The sequence below is a fragment of the Etheostoma cragini genome, chromosome 14 (genome assembly GCF_013103735.1).
Source record: "Etheostoma cragini isolate CJK2018 chromosome 14, CSU_Ecrag_1.0, whole genome shotgun sequence".
Classification (NCBI taxonomy): domain Eukaryota; kingdom Metazoa; phylum Chordata; class Actinopteri; order Perciformes; family Percidae; genus Etheostoma; species Etheostoma cragini.
Genome location: NC_048420.1, coordinates 14,165,625 through 14,181,969, shown reverse-complemented (window position 1 = coordinate 14,181,969; position 16,345 = coordinate 14,165,625). Strand labels below are relative to the sequence as shown.

General features: G+C 40.7%; 1 long non-coding RNA gene across 1 annotated transcript; it reads right to left on the bottom strand.

The window, feature by feature from the left end:
- Positions 1 to 568: 568 nt before the first annotated feature.
- LOC117957104 lies at positions 569 to 15,729 on the bottom strand. Its single transcript, XR_004659437.1, has 3 exons — positions 15,714 to 15,729; positions 1,398 to 1,404; positions 569 to 648 (listed from the first exon to the last, which is right to left on the bottom strand). It is a non-coding gene; the product is annotated as an uncharacterized LOC117957104 (long non-coding RNA).
- Positions 15,730 to 16,345: the final 616 nt, after the last annotated feature.

Below are 16,345 nucleotides of genomic sequence, written 5' to 3'. Positions count from 1 at the left end.
TGCTCTTCAGTCAGACTGCAGAGTCACTCCTCTCCACTTGTTACTAAAATGCCATCTCCTCAGTCTGTAACTCACAGTTGATGACCTCCAGCCTTCCTACTCCTCCTACGTCCAATTCACTGTGCTCCTAAGCCCCTGATACACCAGCCAGATCCAATCCCAGCAGTCCCGCTTGCCAGACTTTGTATCAGTATGTGACTCTGAGAGCCAATGACCAGTGAGAGTGAGAACTCTGCAGCGGGCGGGGGCTGCTGAGTTCCCCCCCCGCGACTGACGCGTGCAAATACAGAAGCACACACGGTGGATGCAGGAAAACACTGACATGAGACGTACAGGATGACCTAAATTGAGGACAGCAACACTCGGTAGTGTAAGTGCAATGATAAAGTCCATTTTATCAAGCCGTATGAATGTGTGTCCCAGGACAGGAAATTAACTAACAATGTAAAGATCAACAAGCCACTGATAGACATGTTCAGAGTTTATAAGTTTAATAAATTATCTTTTGTCTTAATACCACCACCCATTTTATTTGCAACATACTCTGCCTTTTTGGTAAGGTCCTAGGAAACTCAGCCCAGAGTTATTTTATTCTCCCAAAACAAGTTTCCTTTTTACTTTTAAAGAACTATACAAAAAATATTGCAACTTTGTTTGCAACTTTCTCTGTGTCCCGCAACTTCATTGCAATAATACAAAAACATTGCAACATTTATCGCAATTCTTTTACAAAACCTCCAGCAACATCAGGCATTTTGGGCTTCAACAATCTAAAAAAAAAGGTCTGCAAAATCCTGGAGGGACTTTGTAAGTTCCCCCACTCATGCAACAAAAGCACTCTTTATTTAACTTTACTTAAAGTTATAATTCAAACAACCTGACTGCTGACTTTTAAAAACATTTTTTCACAGTTTTTCCTTTATAAATGCCCTTAATGTGAAGCATTAAGCTCTGTAATTATTATTTTAGACCGATGGTATGTCAGATTAGATGTGGATATATAGATGGATGGATAGGTTTGAAGCATCTGTCTGTTCCATTAGAGTTTGTGCTGCCTCTTCTCTCAGTGCATGCTGGGTAAATCCACCAACTCTCAGGCTTTCCTGTCTCATGGCAGTCATAACGCTGCTGTCAAAGGCCCCAGTGTATATGTGTCTGTAAGACTTTCTTTGTGGCGCGTATCTATTTGTGTGAGTGGGTGACCGTATTGTTTATAGTTCAGTAGCGCAGTGGGTTCTCAAGGCCATAATTCATAGACTACAACACACACACACACACACATACACACACACACACACACACACACACACACACACACACACACACACACACACACACAGACAGACACAATTCCTTAGGACATTCATATTTTATGATACTATATCTTGTGATGAAACTCGCAGGCTGCTTCAAACAAAATGTGTGTGTGTGTATGTGTGTGAATGCATGTTTGTGTATTATGTGACTGCTCATCATGTGTATCTCAGTCAAGCCTAGTTTAACATTTTCTCTTAGTTGATGTGTCAATGAGTGGCATGTCAAGGGAGTCCTAAAACAAATGCAGTTTTCAAAAAGCCTATTGGCTGTCAGGCTGCCGTGATAGCCAAAGCAGATGTACAAACACGCCTCAGACTTCCTACTGAGTGCTAAATGTTGGGAAGTCAAACTCTTTTGTGAGTACTGATAACAAATCTAAACCTACAAAGTTTTGAGACAAATTGCAAGTTTGGAAAGGGAGGAATATGTTATAGAAGATCATTAAGAAAAAAGGTGATTTTAATTAAAATATCACCCTGATTTCAATACAAGCAACACTAACAAATCTGTATGGACATTTTTTAGTCCACTCAGTAAAGAATTACATGCAAGCCAAGGGAGGTGATTACTGCTATTACAACTAAGTTTATTTATCCTCCAGAATTAGAAATGTTTTTGTAATATCTCATGGTCATCATTTTGTTACCTGCTTGTCTTGGAAAAAATAAGTGTTTTTCATTATGCTGCTACAAACTCTGATGATTTTTAACTGTTAATCAAAGACGTGGAACTGCCTTGCCGAACACAGACAAGATATTTATATCTCCATTTAGTAATCAGGACGTGTTTTAGGTAAGTAGACCAATGATCTTGCCAGCGCTTCCTTCTTAGCACAGCAAGCAGATGATATATAATGGCTATTTGCTATGCACTTGGTGGCATCAGGGTACATTAAACTTGCTGAAAGCAAACTTATTTTATATCTACTCCCCCACGTTTTTATATCTTATACTTCTCAGTGAGATGATTTTAAAAAACCTAAAACAATCCCAAGAGTAAAGACATTATATAATACAGTCTTACAACATACAGCGCAAAGGGGACATTAAATGAACCTTAACTGCTGGGCTAATACGCCTGTGTATTCATTGACTAGTATCATTGAGAAAGAGCTCAGTGTTCTTTATGATATGGTTGAGTGGTTTCAGGGGGCCATGTGGTTCTACAGTCCATGGTTAGTGGGTGTATCTTTTGAATGAAGCCATGGGGTGCTATATTCTACAAGCTGTGCCACTGGAGGAAGTTTTTGTGAGGAACAGGGCAGGCTATTTGCATTTGAAACAGCCTTGCCCTGCCCCTTTTCTTATGCCTCTCTCCCTGCCTCCATGGCCCTGGGCTAATGCTCTCTTTTCCGTCCGGAGCAGGCCTATGCACCTGTGGATTTTGCACGCATGCACACACACACACACACACACACACACACACACACACACACACACACACACACACACACACACGCGCATACAAACACACACAGGTCCAGCTGCAGACTGGAGGTTTTGCTAAGTTAGCAGTCCAGGCTTCATAGGCTTAATGATGCGCAACTGGCCATCTGTGATTCTCTGCCTCTCTCTGACAGTAAAGACACGGAGGAGAGCAACTTCTCTTCCATTTCATTTAAGGTAGCCATGCTAATGAGGGCTGCAAAATGCCTGCTGTCTCTTTGATAAATTCTGATATATACTAACAAGAAAATATGATCTTTTTTACTGCTACTTTATGTGTCATGTAACGGTTACAACTAAATAAATCCTGGTTCTCCTCTGCTTGCATGGTTAATTGGAATCAGTGTCTGTGCAAATTAGCTCTCACCTTTTTCTCCCTCTCTTTCAAGTTTAGCATGCCCTCCCATTGGCATGTGGAGGGTGTAGACAGTCATGTGTCACATAGCTATTGCTTCCTTAGACCTGTCAGTGAGGACCTTCACCTGAAGAATAAAAGACAAGGAGAGTTAGAGTCCATCCTGCTCTGCTGAGGTGCCCCACACCACCCGCAGGAGTCACTTGTCCCACCCTAATAATGCTGCCAGTCATGCATAATGCTAACTCTAGTAGGAGGATAACACGGCGTAGGCACCACCAAATGTCTTCATTTTTCTCTCTGACAGCACTCCAAAATTTCAAAACAGAGCTATGTGTTGGAATCAACCGGAATTCTCCTTTAAGGTAGGAGGATCATTTCGCTTTTTCTGTAAATGAATGCGAGCGATTGGAATTTCTGACACAAGTGGGCGATCTCTGTTTTGTCTACATTGGACATTATTTTCGCCATCTGAGTGAGGTGTCATTCCCTCCTTAAAAGCTGAGGCAAAGGCTGAATTATATTCTTATATTCCTATTCTATAATGGGACCCGACCAGATTTATTTATTTATTTATTTATTAAAAGACAATATCTCCTGTCCATACTGTCAAAATGAAAGCTTTCTTTTGAATGGAAATGTTCTCTGTGTCAGGCCCTTGTACTTTTTCTCACTGACACTAATGTAATTCAAGGACCACCTCAATGTGCCAGTTGTCTGGGTGCCAGGCAAACTGGCACTTGGGGCACTTAACCATTTAGGGCATTGGCATGGCACCTGTACAAGGCCTCTCATCCATACATCTTGGCATTTGCTGCCACTTGATGAAGCCAAAACACGGAATCCAGCTTCTCAAGATGGTGTTTCTGCTCCAATCCATTTAAGGAGAGATTTTTCAAAGCGACAAAAAGGGAAAAGTCTATCCTTGCAGTTTTCCTCCTGAATCTTTTGGTCTTATTAACATTATCATTATTATTATATATATTTTTAAACAAACAGTTACACAATCTTACTTTAGTTACTGCTGACTACTCAAAATCTATGTCTGCTGCTAAAGGAAAGCTCGACCCAAAAAAAACAACTTTATATTATAAATTTTCAAGAGTCAATGTAGCCTTTAATGTAAGGTCAAGGAAGGTCAATTGGGTTCCATGTATGGCACAATCGTTGACTTTTGGTTTCCTGCAACACGCCTGTATGAAACATGCAACCTGATAAAAATACAGTCCACGCCGTGCTAGGATGATGACTGTGGGCTGGGGAATATCCAGCACAAACATGCACATACACACACACACTGGTGAATGCTGAAACACACACACACTTACGCCATCTACTTCATTTTTACTCTGTCACCCCACTGGCAGAACACAGTGTTTTTTACATCTCAAACAGTCCATTTCTGAGTGCTTACACATTCTATAGCAACGGAGCAGGCCTGGATTGATGAATGCTACTTAAGTGAGAGAGAGAGGCCCGACCATATAGGGATCTCAGCAGGGAAGTTAGGCCACTGTAGGGGGTAAGACAGGAATCTGCTGTGACTTTACCTGAAGGCATTTCCTTAATTTTTGAGTCTTTAAAACATCCAAAGTAAATGAGTAGGATGTGTTTTGCTTCTGCAAACCCCAAATTAAATTAAAATATCCTAGAAGATTTGCCTTGATTTCTTTGCCCTAAATTTACTGTATGTAAGTGATATGAACAAAAATTATGCCTATTATTTGATAATGGGATCTGAAAATATGGGATGGGACGTGGTAAAAAATATTTTTATTTATTTGTATTCAATAGCCATGTTTTCATTCAATTTTCAAGCTAATTTTAAGTTTTTGAAATGAAGTATGAAGCGCATTTTACTGGAAAGCAAACCTGCAGCAGTTTTCATTCAAGCGTAACATTTAAAGTGAATGCGTTACAACGTTTAGAACTATAATAACATGAGTAGCTCTGCTGCAAGTCACATTGTTTTGTTTATTTTTGATTAGATTCTAATTAAAATCAATTTATTCACACAGGGGTGGAAGCAATTTGTATATTTTATAAATATTTAGAGCATAAAATGGGATATACTGCTTATTTAATGTATAATTGTATTCAATATTTTTAGTAACAATACAGTACAGTAGTAATCATTTTTAGTATCAATTACGGTACACAATAATGGTCCTATTTTCTGTAACAATAATGCAGTGCTGCTTTAAACTAAATGCTCGCCTCAGTGACAATGCAAGCGTTTCAATGTTTAGCAGGTATAATGTTTACCATCTTAGTTTAGCATGTTAGCATGCTAATATTCGCTAGTTGCCAAACATAGTATACCTGGGGCCGATAGTTATGTCATTAGTTTTGCATGTTTAGGGCCATAACCAAAGTAATTGACAAATGGAACTATTGACATGCCACATATTTCAGCGAATCAAACCGCATCTTCCATCAAGAGAGGTTTGAACAGTAAATACGCACAAGACAATTCAATTCGGAAAAGATACGCAAAGCTTATATTTTTAAAATAATGCGGGACAGGAGAATCAAAAGTAAAACATCCGGCTAATTTTCAAAATAAAATAGACCATGCTCACGGCGGATCATATTTCACTGCACTTCTACACCTTAAAAACACAGCACAGAGTTGTTTCCTCTCTATTCCTCTGGATGGAAACAAACTGTTGGTGGTGTTGTGGTTTTATTCTACATGAATTTGTGAGATCTCATGGCTCCTCGAGACTTCAGCTTCGGCATGGCCGCAGTCGTTCCGCAACAAATCTGGACCTGGTGGGTATTGACGGACACCAGAGCACGGAGCTGCCACCCAGCGGAGCTGATGCGCACCTGTTACGCTGCCGTTACGCAGCCGGTGTAAATTGGGGGTCAGTCCCCTTTCCCCCCCCCCAGTCAGACGCCCATGCTTGTGTCATTTTGGAACACTTATCCAGAGAAGCTAAGAGTGCAACTGCACTATAGTTTAAGCTGCCATCAGTCAACAGGTCTTAATCTGTTGAGTCCTGCTCAATATTCCTCTGGGAGATAAAGCCTACTAGATTTCACTTATTTGGGCTCTCCTAGTAACAGAAATACCAACTAGCCAACTGGGATTTCCATACCACTCTCTCCTGCTAATGCATTAGAGTTGAGAAGTATTCACAGTCCTAGACACATGTGCATGAACAAACACACCTACTTGTTCACAGATACATGCATGCAAGCTAACCTGCTGGGAACACACATGTTTAAAGCACACTGATCAGTGCACAGTTGAACAGCTGTACTGAAGTGATGGATTTTTACTTGTGTTTTACAGGCTCAAAAGTCAGACTGCAGGATTATTTCTGCTTTAATGATCTATGCACCGTGGCCTTGCCAAGCCTATATGAAGTGCAGAGCTCTTATTGCGGTCATGCATGAAACGAAATCGTTTTAGATCTAAATGAGGGGTCTGATGTGTATCAGCTTACACTTCCTGCCTTCGGCCCGGCGGTCATTCAACCCCCAACCTAATCCCAAACCCGAAAAGCCCTCACCCACTCCCTTTGGGGAAGGTCACAGGTCAGGAATCATTCATGCAAGACACAAATAAGAAGAGTTTGTGTGTGTTTTAACAGTCACCTTTAGGACTAATTACATCTTTCCTTTTTGATGCTTTTGTTTCCAGGGGTTAAAGATGGATGGAAAAAATAAAGTCTGTAAAGCATGGTTGATGAATGAAAACAAATTAAAATATTTGGGGGTTCCCTTCTTCTGTATCTCGTTTGCATATCTCCCCCATTGGCCTGTCACAAAGACCAATGAAGCTGAATGTGGGCGTGTGAGCAGGACAATGCAAGCCAGAGTCTATTTATCTCCATACGTCAACAGGAGAGGCTTTGAGCTCACCACATTCTGGTCAGTTTAAAGAGTCTGCTCCACCAGACTGAGTTAATGGGCTACTGATGGACATGCAAGGGCAGGTGCTGTTTTTGTTGGCTAGAACTTTGGACAATAAGCCAAAGGCTACTCCCTGATTTAAAGCTGTGGTACTTACAAAGCATTGCAAAGTCTGGGGGAGCGTCAAGTGACACATTTTCTTTTTAATTGTTTCTTGGCGTTCTGTCTTTAAAACTAGCTGTAATCCAGTTTAAGAGCTATTTTTATTTAATTAGAAGATTGGTCACACAAAAACCATCATTACATCTTTCCATAGTACTATTGTATTCCATCCAATATCTCTAATATGCCATCATTTTGGTGGGATTAAGTCCTCAAATTCTCCGATTGCACATCATCACAGTCAATCACACAGTTACGCAACGCAATAAAACTCAATCCAAGATGAAACACGGAAACTGCCAAGACAATTTGCTAAGAAAGACCTGGGGAGACACTGATTTACAACAGAGAGAACAATTAGCGTAGAAAAGGCTCCAATTAAAATGACTCCCTTTAAACAGCAGAGGCAACAGAGCTTCAACGCACACACCATCTGCGATGGCGCAGTCAGATCAATCTCAAATGAAATAATTATGGCAAATTAATGGGTGTAAAACTCACCAATTGATACGAGGATGATTTCATATGTCTAATTGGAAGAGGGAGGAGGATGTGCTTGAACAGTGAGACATTTTACAGCATTAGGAAGGGAGGGGGAGAGATAGACAAGAGACAAAAGGATAGATGGATAGATAGATGGATGACACAAAGAAAACTACAACATGAAATACATAAGCAAGAAAGAAAGTGAGAAAGAAAGACAGCCATGGTGTTGACATCATTCTCCTCCCCAGCATTATGACTGTAGACAGAATATTAAAGCACACAAATCCTGTCACTGCAATATTCCATAAAGGTGCAACAAATTCATTATGGATTCAAGGGACGCTGTAATGCTTTCAAATCATTCCCAATATGGCAGCGATCAAAACTAACAGCCGCAAATCAAATCTGGACCAAATAACTGTCAAGTGGGGTAGATTAATGAACGCAATACAAGTCCTTTGAGGTGAAATTATACAGTGAGAGAGAAAGAGAGAGAGATAACACTGGAAAGTATGTGTTCATATCTAGTTTGGGAAACAAAAGAAAAATACAGCAGCTGGCAAGGCACTGTTATTGGGTTGTATATTTCTGCTCCTGCGCTCACCTGAAAGCTGTGTGACAGTCCTGGTCGATATTCAAATGCAGACACTCAAGCATTATGCGAGGAAGAAAAAAGAGAATAACTGAATAGCTAATGTACCTGACAATGGTGTTGACTTGTTTTGTTCCCTGCTTTAGACAGAGAGAAAACAATCGCACAAATATGGGTAAAAACAGCTTGGAAAATAATTGAATTCAGGGCAAAACCAAAATGCTCAGATGGGGGGGAAAAATCCGCAAATCAAACCAGATTTGTATAGCATATTTACATTTAATGTATTCCTATAACTTCTGATTAAATCACCTTAGTGTCAGATTCCTATGCTTACTATTTCTGGAATTTTCAGTTTTTTTTCTGCTCAGCAGTGGTGACTGGAGCACCTGCTGACTGAACAGGTGTTACGAACTTGTGGGAGAAAAAAAACAGGCTCCTGCACGCTCCCTCTGAGGAAACCCAAACACCCTAAGTAACTGAGGTGTTAATTAAAATGAAAAGGAAGAACGTTAAAACAGTGAGAAAAACGCCTGCTCCCCCTCAAGTTCAGCTTGGTTTGGCAGACGGCTGAGCCGGGACGGGAGGTTCATGCTAATTGTCATGGCCTTTCATTTTGGGAAGGCACGTCAGAATCCTCAGCGGAGGCTAATTTGTAAGTTTCCCTCTGAGAACGTTCAGTCCGTCCCGTTTTTTTTTTTTTTTTTGTCATGTCAAATAAGCCTTTTACCCTACTCCCACCCCCTTTGATTTACACAAATAGCCAAAAGAGAGCCTTGATCTACAACGTTCATGAGAAAAAAGGGAAATTCAAATAAATGTAAAGTAACAAAACCAGCCAGAATCTTCATAAGCACAGCAGCTGACTTCCTCTAGCTTCAAAATGTTGATAAATCACCTGACAGCATAATTTTCCAGCCCAAAAATTGCAGTGTATGCATACGCAACTGAAGCGAAAATGAATTGTGTTGATCAAGGAAGTACTTTATATGGTCATGCCTTGTCCAGCTGGCGGATCATTTGTCATGCCATTTGGGGCTGCTGATGTTTGAAAAAAGAAATTGTGGCAGGAAGAAAATAAAAGTTGTTTTGGGCAGTTGTGATGAAATGAGGCCAGTGAGTAAATGAGGCATCAGAGCATGCGGCGGTGGGTCTCACCACCGTCATGTTTCTCTGCTGACGACACCAACGCCTGCTGAATTACAAAGCAAGATGAAGACAGAGAGACAGAGCGGCTACTGCAACCCTCAGCAGCCTCTCTCTCTCCCTCTCCCTCTCTACCATTTTCCCTCTCTTTCCCTCTCTCCCTCTTGTTCTGTATTTTATTCATTTGAATACTTGGGCGTTCACAAAACCAATCACACACACGCACAAGTCCATTAAAGGCTTTCTATCATCAGCGATGTGGGAGGGTGGTGTGTGTGTGTGGGGTTGCGGTGAGCTGACTCAATCACTCACATATGGAGGAAGATAGACATATGGAGGGATAAAGATGGACAGATCTACACACACACAGACACACAGACTCAGTATGGTGTGTCACTCTGTAGTTAAATTGTGGTTGTCTCTACCCCCCTCTATGTCTGCCTCCTGTTTACTTTAAGCCCATCTTTTCCTTTGTGGCTTGTTTGAAGGGGGTGAGGTCTGCCTGCAGAGCTTCACTATTCTCCTAGGTCCATGTATGTGTGCGTGTGTGTGTGTGTGTGTGTGTGTGTCTGTCTGTGCTTGTGTGTTTTAACAGAGTATAAACATTACCTCAATTGATTTTTCAGTGCTTTGGAGTATGTTAATCTGTCATGTTCTATTTTCAGTCTTTCAACTTTGAATAACATTCATGCATATTAACAATGGAAGAGAAAGCCAAACCCATTGTCATTCCAGTGAAAGCTGCTCACTTCTGCTGAAAAAGGTTCTCCCGCATCCTACTTTGTGTCCAAAACACATTCAGATTCAGTTTCTTTCCCTAACTGCCCACGGCACAAATGACCTTGCGCTTGATTTTTTATATAAATGTGATGGATCTAGTGGTTCAAACTAAGATTAGCCAGACAGTGTTTGAATGTGTTCATGTTAATTACTTTAGATTTCCTTTTAAATGCTTGAGTACTGCAAAAAGTATCTTTGGAGTTTGATATTACTTTACTTGGAGTGTATTCTCTGCTTCCACACAGTGCCGTATTACACAAACAAGGTTTAGCACAACATTTGAATATCAGAACAAATCTGTCACAAAATTAGAAATTACCTTAATTATAATTGTCAAAATAAAATGTATAACAAATGTTGCTGCTTCTAACCCTTTAAAATCCTTGAGTTGCCACACAACTACACTTACTAATGTCCTAGTTCAGTATCCAAAACAACACCATACACCCTCATACAGACATACTGCACATGTATTGCAATTAGTCGTCTGTGTCCCGTACTTCTAAAGCTTTTCAGAGTAAACAGCATGTCTTATATGGAGTTTCCGAGTGCTCCACCCATGCGGAATAGAAACAGGTGTTATGTGTTGTCAATAATTACTGTGTATACCTCTTCCTTGCTCGACTTTGTGTGTGTGTGTGTGTGTGTGTGTGTGTGCGTGTGTGTGTGGGGGGTCCCACATGGTTTTGATGGGTATTTGGACAGGTGACAAGATGTAAAGAAAAAAAACAGCAGGCCTGTAGAATTCCCTCCTGTGCAGCTGTTGAAAGTCGATTATTATTATAATAAATAATAATATTATTACCATTTCACCCAAACTAGTTTTTTCTATTACACATTTTGGGCTTTCTATTTAATTTTTCAGTGGTTAGGCTTCACCGCAAAGAAACCTCACACTGTATTAACTTCTTCTCTGTTGCTATTACTATGTGACGTTTCACTTGCACTTTTATTCCCTGAATGAAAAACACAATCCTGTTTTCAGTGCACTCAACACAACGTTTTAAGGGTACTAAGTTGCAGCTATTAACATTTAGAAAAACAAACATTTTGTGACTGCTTCAGTAGAAATGATTTTTTATAACTTCATGTCAAAAAAGCTTAGTTTTGTACAATGACAATGAAGTAACAAACTGCATACTCACTCAACAAGTGCACCACAAGCATCGCAAAATGACACTAAGCTCTGAATGCAGTGCTTTGAATTGAGAGTGACTTTTGTGGTTTTGCATTGTGCCTCAATGTTCAGACTTCCTGTAGTAGTCACTCCAAAACAAAGGCAATCCTTTGCCAGTACAACAACACCTCTGCCTTCCACGTGTAACAAATACTTCCCCAGCGGACTCTCCCTTGTGAGCACAATCAAATAAACAATACGGCTTCTTTTACTGAAAACCAGAGTGCCTATTAGAGAGAGCAAACGACCTGATTGTTGATTGTGTTAGCATGTCTGAGTGCTTCACTAAATTGCCCACAAGGGTTGTACACAGGAGAGACGAGGAAGAAAAAGAAGCGTAGAAGGGGAGAAGAAAAAAAAGGAAAGGAAAAAAAACTCTTGACTTCCAGATGAGAGGGAATAAAATGAGTGCTTGTTTCGAGACACAGGAATAGATTAGCCGGGGTTCTGGGGTTGGAGCGTGATTACAAAGCTATTGTTGTTGTTGGAATATATCATATCGCAGCGTCTCCTGCAGCCTTGGCTAAATAAATCTGTCATAATCCCCCTGGTGAGCCCCGGCGGCTTCGCGAGTGCCTACTTAACCAGGCTAATTAAAACTCTTCCTCGTCTTGCTTTTCCCAAATTTACATGCCAGATTCTGTCTGTGAGGTTGCAGGGGCTCCATTGGTGGGATGCTTCTTATAAAATAAAACTCCCACTCCCACCCTGCCCGTGCTCTCCCTCAGTGCTTGCACCCACGGAATAAAACAGCGTAGGAGCAGGGAAACACTGTGAAAACTTGCCAGGAAAACGTGCGTAGGAAATGTCCTTGTGTGATCTAAATATGGGGCATTGCATTGATGACCCACTTTATCAGGAGCCATATGAAGAAGAATGAGGAGAGCTGGGGATTGTGACTTCATACACACACACAGCACTCAGCTTTATCAGTTCAACAATTATTGTCACCGGGCTAATTATGAAAGGCAATTAGTATTGCTTATATGGTGAGAGAGAGAGAGACACACACACACACACACACACACACCCACACAGAGGGGAATGTTTTTTTTTTCTCCTCAGCACAACATTTTAAGATTTGCATCTTGAAAATTGGATAGGAGGGAAAGCGTTTCCTGGGAAATAAAGCGTCCTCACGTGGGATTGCTTGTCATTTAATCATCTGGATTTGTTCAAGGTGACATGGTGATGCACTTGGGAGCCTGCGGTCCAATTCCTCCTCTGGGGTGGAGGGGCTTAATGAATGGATGTGTCCTCGGGCGACCTGCGAGTTCCACTGTATGTGGCACAAAAGATGGATGAGGAATTGTATGGCTTTTTCTTACTTATTACATTGTGTACAGTGGAGAGGGACAAGGTTGATGGGAGATGAAGAGGATGGCATGCGGTCAAGGTTGCGAGTCAGGTTCACGTTCATAGCGCTGAAAGGAACTATTTGTGTTCTCTCATCAAGCTACAACAATGAGGAGCCGGGAACTGTCATTCATTTTGTTACAAAAGAAGCAGCAATAATAAAGTGACAGATGTTTTATTGATCTTTTTAAAGTGAGCTGATAGGGATTTTGTGTCCTGTTCAAGGACCTGACAGCAGGATGGAAATATATCATTATGATATCCATCTGTACGCTTTTATTAAATACTGACATGAATTATAAAATGCAGATCTTGTGGTGTAGCCTGGATAAGGAAGCTTTCCAAAAAATTCTGATGGATGTCAACTCTCACAGGCTGTCAGGTAACAGTTTTACTAATGCTGCCGTCTTACAACAAAAACAGGACACGATGTCACTGAGAACACCTTAAAATGTCTGTTCAGCTATACTGAAACAAAATGTGATAACAGAGTCTGATGCAACAGTGTTAAGTCTACTGAGACCAAGTGGAGTATCTGCCATGACTGTCAGACATTGTGCACAAAGTTGTTTTTTTGCCAACTACAAAAGAAGGAGGGAGAGAAGCTATTATACCATTTTGTTGGTTTTGTGGACATAAAGCTTTGGGGAAAGCAACGTGAAAATGCTTGAGTGGATAGAAGAATTATGAAGCATAATATTTGCATTCATGTTACGAGAACGCTCCGTCATCTTTCATGTAGTTTGTTTTGTGTTTGATCATAAACCAGAGTACCCTAAGACAGTTATTCTCAACTATATAAACAATATTTAATGCCCATTGGGTTTTGGACTTTTGGATTTTGATCTTTTATTTTATTTTATTTATTTTTTGACGGACATGCGTCAGAGCCGTGCCACAGTCTAGCGCCATGACCAATGTAGCCATCATTTGATTAACCTTCCACTTTAAGTTTGTGTTGATGTTCAGAGGCAAGATAATTTGAACCTTATTTAGTTTGTGCAGTATTGATATTTAATTTATTTCAGTCACTTTCTTACATGCATTGTCATGTTCCTCCTCAGTTTCTTATGAATGTGCTCTGAAATGCCCTTTGCACATGTAAATATGTCTATTCATATTTTTTAAAAGATGTGTGTTTTCAAAGGCTATTTTTGGAAAAAAATGTGCTTGGTTTGAATTCTATTAAAAGGGGGTCACCCCTTAATGACCATGGGAACATGCGGGTCACAGGGTGAGACCAGTTGAGAACTCCTTCTCTAAGATACATAAGTTATGTGCTGATCCGCCAGTATTACTTTCTTTCCCTTTTTTCTTTCAATCACCCGTAGTCTTTATTTGAAAAGTGAGTATACACAGCCGCAGGTTGATTTGTGATTGTGAACATTTACATTAAACAAAAATTAAATGCTGCAACAGATTCACATTATTCACAGCCACCGTTGGGCTGCACACATGTAAATGATCATTTGATGCGGGTTTTTACATTTCACCACGCACTCCCCCCCCCCCTATGTCACTGTCTTGAGTTGAGGCAATCACAATTGTTGATCTCCGAATAACGTCTCAAAAACTCTCGACAGATGCCAAAAAAAAAGCTGGTGTATGTGCCGCTCTCCAGAACAGTAGCAGGCCTCCCTCCTGTAGTGAAAGACAAGCACAGACTAAACATGACAATGTTGATTGATTGGACTGAAGATCTTTGGCTCCCCGCCGGCACTGCATGTGCCCGCCCCCATTGTGTTAAGAAGTCATAATGTACCACAATTCTGCAGATAAAACATAGAAAGTCCCTTAACAACACCATGCACCACGTGTTCTGAGAGAAGAAACATGGCTGGACAGGACTAATGGAGAGCTGTTGTGCCTCACTGGAGAGACTGACCTAATTGGAGCAATTGGAGATGGACTCTCGCTACCATCAATCACGACACCTCAGATGGGTTTTGGAAGGACTTCAATAAGAGGAAGAGAGACAAAGAAAGGCAAAGTGCAGATTATCAGGTGCAGACTTGGATGTGTGTGGAGACTTTCAGGGGTGAGGGTCGGTTTTGATGCCTTGCCAAAGTTGGATTTTCCCTGGGTGAAACCTGAGGCATTTAGGGTTGTAGCATTTGCAGTGGTAGGCGGGGGGGGGGCAGCTTGTCATCTCTAATGGAGGAATGTGCGGCCGTCTCGGTGGGGCAGAGTATTCCCTTTCACATTCTGGTAAAAAGAAAAAGAAGGGAAGGGCTGGGTGGAGTCGGGCCTCTTTCTCAGACGTTTGAGGGATGGACGTCGTCTTTCACTGACCTATTTACAATTCTTAGAAACTCCAGACAAGCTTAAGCTTCTCAAGGTAACACTGCTGAACAGCCTCCCGACTAATGCAATCAGAGCCCAAAGCACAAGTCCACTTAAATCTATTATGGCAGATTTAGTAAATTAAACCCAGCTCAGGTCATTCAGCTCTAATTAAGTTAAGTTTATTCAAACCAGTTTAATCAAATGTTATCTAATCAGTCACATTCAGTTCAAATCCAAACAAATTTTTAAAATATGGTCAACCACAATAAAAGCAACATTCTTGTAATCAATCCAAAACAATTACAGTAATGATTTGACCACATTAGTTAAAGAATTTTGGAACAGACAAAAATATAATATTCCATTTATTCAACCTCACACAAGCCTAAATCCAAAACAAACTGGCGAGACAATAAGCAAGTCTTTAAAGAAAATGTTGTATTGTTTGATGATTGCAGTTTCTGTAGATGTGAGGATGAAAGAGTGCTATTCTGGAAGACACACATTCAAACTTCTCGGTAAAAACCTCACATGTCTCTAAAACACACATATTTTTGCACACGGTCTACCAGTCACAGCTGCTGCTACTAGACAGTGAAAGTGCAGCTAAAGATTTTAGAAAGAGGCCTCACAGATGTGAGCCCACATGTGTTTTTAGAAGGAAGTATATGTATTGACAGTGAAGGATAAGCTCCAAATGTGGAATGCCATTTACAAGATCAATGCCTTCCTCACTGAAAATGGTACGTTTTTATGTTTTATGGTCACGGGTTTGGAAGATGGAAGTGCTGATGTCAGGTTGAGCCCCAGGTTGGATTCATCTGTGGCTCATTTAACTTGAGGCTTCTTCCTGTTCGTGACTCTTGTGTGTTTGTGTGTGTGTGTGTGTGTGTGTGTGTGTGTGTGTGTGTGTGTGGGTTTGCAAGTCTGTATGTGTTCGGCTGTGGGTGTGTAAAGTATCCACATTGTGATTCACTGGTATCTGTTGATTCTCTGTATCTTGATATGCCCACTCCCTGTGTCTCCTACATTACACTCACACACAGGAACACACCTTTCTCCTTCACTCTGCTCTTTTATTCCTACATGATTGATTTTCCTTTCTAGCTTTAAATGAAGAAAAAAAAAACAGGCAACGCACTGTATTTACACAATGACATCATCAGAAACACTTTTTAGCATGTGTTTGAAAAAAAAAAAAAAACAGGGGTCCATTTAGACTGGAGACCTGCTCTGACCACCTTTACCCCCTGGTATCTGTCACCAACGTCAAATGGAAAACCAAAAACAACACACAACTGAGTTGTATTTATTTTGGTGTAATCATTAGGATTAAGACGGTGCAGAAACGCATTAATTCCTAATCCTTCCCATGTCCC